This window comes from Lutra lutra, chromosome 9, assembly GCF_902655055.1.
Source record: "Lutra lutra chromosome 9, mLutLut1.2, whole genome shotgun sequence".
NCBI classification, from domain to species: domain Eukaryota; kingdom Metazoa; phylum Chordata; class Mammalia; order Carnivora; family Mustelidae; genus Lutra; species Lutra lutra.
In genome coordinates, this window is record NC_062286.1 from 46,361,505 (window position 1) to 46,365,276 (window position 3,772).

A 3,772-nucleotide genomic window follows, 5' to 3' on the forward strand; every position below is an offset into this window, starting at 1 on the left:
CCCAATAATTGCACATCCAGCACACAATTGATTTTACTCAGAATCCTCATTACACCTCTCAAAGTTCTGGTAATGAAAAAGTTAGATTGAGCTTTAATAAGCATTAGGAAGTTAAGCTTTCTCAGGAAAATAATCTAACCATTTATGGAAATATGTTCAAGTGAATGATGTAAAAATACAGTGTGATTATCTAAGGAGCGGGAGGTTAGATAAGATAAGTATATCACAGGGACATGGTGAAGGAAGCAATTAAGTTTTAGCATGACAAATAAAATTGGTTTTCTCTTTAGGACATAAATCACCAGTTTTTCTTACTGTATCTCTTGAGTTCTAGGATTTGTTATGCTTGAATCAAAACGTAAACTGGTCTGTTTTCTTTTGCATTCATTTTGTGGGATCTCATTGAATTGGTGACCAGAATATAGCATTGTGGTATTTCACATGATACTGGCAATCATGCTATCTTTGTTTTGAAGGGAATTTTTTCAATTATTATATTGACTATATTACATGTTCTGATTGCTTTACTTTGCATATGCTGTTTATTGAAAATTGCTCTTCAGGTTTTCCTCAAGTATGTTTTATTCCTAATTAAGTTGTACGCTTTTTTTCAGGCAAAAACAAATGTCTTGTTTTCATCTACCAACTGTGGTAAATACAGCACTGAAGATTGTAGGTTAAAAAACGTTTGATTGAAGGGCTCCTGGGTGGCTCAGTGGGTTAAGTGGCTGCCCTTGGCTCAAGTCATGATCCCAGGGTCCCGGGATTGAGTCCCATATTGGGCTCCCGGCTTAGGGGGGAGTGGGCTTCTGCCTCTTCTCTCTGCTTCTGCTCTTTCTCTCTATCTCTTGAAAATAAATAAATAATATCTTTTTAAAACAGTGTTTCATTGAAAACATAAACAAACTTCACATAACATTGGTCAGATATTTAATCATTCCTGAGTGAAAGAAATAGAATGAACCCTGTTAGTACAAGCCTGGCATATCCTATTAGAATTCATTACTTTCCTGGATGCCTCTATTTTTTTTTTTAACTATACTAGTTTTCACATTCTCCAACAAGTAATGAGTTCTACCTCTCACAAAATATAAGTATTAAAACTCTACTCATTTTTGCTTTTAGAAAATGAATTACTAAGTACCATTAACACTAAGATTTTATAAAGAAGCCTAAGGCTCCTCAGGGAGGTTTTTCCCTAAGTTTCTTTCCTTTTCTTCCTTCCTTTTCTTTTTTTTTTTTTTTGAGTTTTAAATGCATTTTATTTTTAGATAACCTACGTGACATTTTTTTTTTCTTAAAAATAATGCCTCTGCTCCAAATAAATCAAGGTCAAAATAAATGAAACGCTCAAGAAGGCATCAGTCCCATTTGCCTAAGTCCTGGTTGTTGTGTGGATGAAGAGCAGTAGTCAGTTATGACAACAGGTGATAACGTCCAAATAACAACCAAATTCATTAACATTTTTGCATTTCTGAACCATCCTTAAAGAAAATAATATATGGAGTCACACTGTCCTCACAGTAGTCCAGCAAAGCAACCATGCCATCTGGATTCACGGTTTCACCAATAAAGAACTGGTAGTTTTTGAAATTAGCGAAGACGTGCTTGATCTGGTCTGTAGCCCCCATCATTATGCTTTCTGGCCTCTGTTTGCCTTTGACTGATTTCATGTAATCTTTGATGTACTTCTTGTAGGCCTCTTTTTTGAAGGTGGTTTCCTGTAAGTAATGGTTCACAATAAATATCAACACCAGTGTTTACTGCACTTTCCATACCTTCACCCTCGGTGTCTTCAGTGGAGGCATTTCCACCCACGAGTGAGTCATCAGTATTATCCTCTGAGATCGTACTGACCACCTTCACCTCCACCTCCAGCCCCAGCCTGTCCACGATCTCTCAGATCTTGTAGATGGTAAACATCTCATCATGGCTGATGAGGTCCCAGTACATGATCATGAGGGCCATTGGAGAGAGACAACAGTAGTGCTAGCTTAGCAGGAGCCTGGAGCTGCAAGCAAGTAAGGTGCAGCCAGAGTGACACGGGGTGGGGGGGTGAGAGCAGTGGATGGAAAAACTTAAGTTTCTTTCTTTTACACACTGTCAGTTGTCCAAAAACCCTGTTTTCAAAGCAAAAGTATCTTTTTTGTTTCTTTCAACAGTGCTGCAGAGCAATTAAGGATACACACTTTTGGAGCCAGGTGGACCACATTCAAATTCTGATTCTGATTATAATAACTGTGAAAGGGAGACAAGTTATTTAATCTCATGGTCAATCCCTTTCCCTGTCAAGAGCAAATAATCATAATAAAAGCATATACAGGTAGTGTGTGCGCTTATGTGTGTATCTCTCCAAGGTTGGCAGGAAGAAGCTGAAATGTTTCCAATGGTGCTTGAAAAGGCCCTTGCTGAAGATCTTTTCCATCTTAATCACTGGCTTTCCCTGTCAATCTCCTCTTCTTCCTACTATGCGCTGAAGGAGATGCCCATGGGATTTTTATCCCTCTTGTCTTTGTAACAGAAGAGAGTTTTTCCATCCGTATGTTCGGGCATTAAGGTAAGGGTTTCTGTGGATTAAGCACTCTCTGTAAATGAGCAGACGACCTGCTGAAGGGATCTCTTTGCTGAAAGGAAGTATGGCTATTACCTCATTTCTCTGGTAGGGTCTGACTACCAAGGGTTTGCCCAGGACTGAAGGTTTTAGTGGGATCTCAGTGCTAAAGCTATGACAGTCCCCTACATTAGTTTTGCCTTCACTTTCCTTGGTTTATCAGTATGAATTTGAAAATACTTTTTCCATTAGCTGCTGGCACTTCTCATGGAAACCTCCTCCTTGTCAAATCCTAAGAAACCACATGAAATTTCTTTAGAATGGTAAAGCTTTTGATAATGCTTTATATAATTTCTCCACCTTCCTTTCATTCCTCTCTCACATGTGTGGAATATAAGAGTTATTCTCAATTATATTTTGTATATCTCGCATACCATTCTTCTGGCCCTATGATGGTTCTCTTTGGAATACAAACATGGAAAGTAATATATTTCCCTTTCTACTTCATATTGGTTGTATCAATCATGTTCTTACTAAAATGATTTCTGACAATCTTTTCTTCTACCTTCATTTAGCTTCTCACTGTACCTATTGATTAAGCCAAATATATTTTCATGGCTCTCTTCTTCAAACTCACTATGATTTGTATAAATTCTGTTTTCATTTCCTTTCCTGTTCTACTTGGTTATTGCCTAGAGATAGTGTATGGCCTCTAATCCTTTTTATTTTTTTTTTTTAATTTAATTTCATGGGGCCTTCTTAGCTTAGCAATATTGATGATTTTGTCTATTCTCTGCTTCTTTAGACTATTTATTTTTCATTCCTATCTCTAGCTCTTTCATCAACGGTAACTCCATTTCTGGCCTCCATTCTCCCTTATTTTTATCTCCGACTGTCTTTAAAGCATTGCCCCCCAACTTCTCAATGGCCAGGGTTGAAGCAGGTATAATTTAAGTAAGTTTAGGTAGCTAGATTTGTTTTCCCTTTCAGTTGTACAAGGTGTTTTGGTTTATTTTTAATTATAAAAGACAGATGAGAAGAACTTAGAAAATATAAAAATATGTGAAGAAAATATTAGACAGTATTCCATCTCTCAGAATAATAATCAATTGAATTTGAGATTACTACATAACTCACACTGACAAATAGTAAGCACTTAATTTTTGTTAATACTTTTATTGTTAAATAGTAATGATAGAAGATGGTTTTTAAAAATTTTAT

General features: G+C 36.6%; 1 pseudogene; it reads right to left on the reverse strand.

Moving 5' to 3' along the window:
* Window positions 1-1,325: 1,325 nt before the first annotated feature.
* LOC125109368 (translationally-controlled tumor protein-like) lies at window positions 1,326-1,960 on the reverse strand (annotated as a pseudogene).
* Between the last annotated feature and the right edge of the window lie 1,812 nt (window positions 1,961-3,772).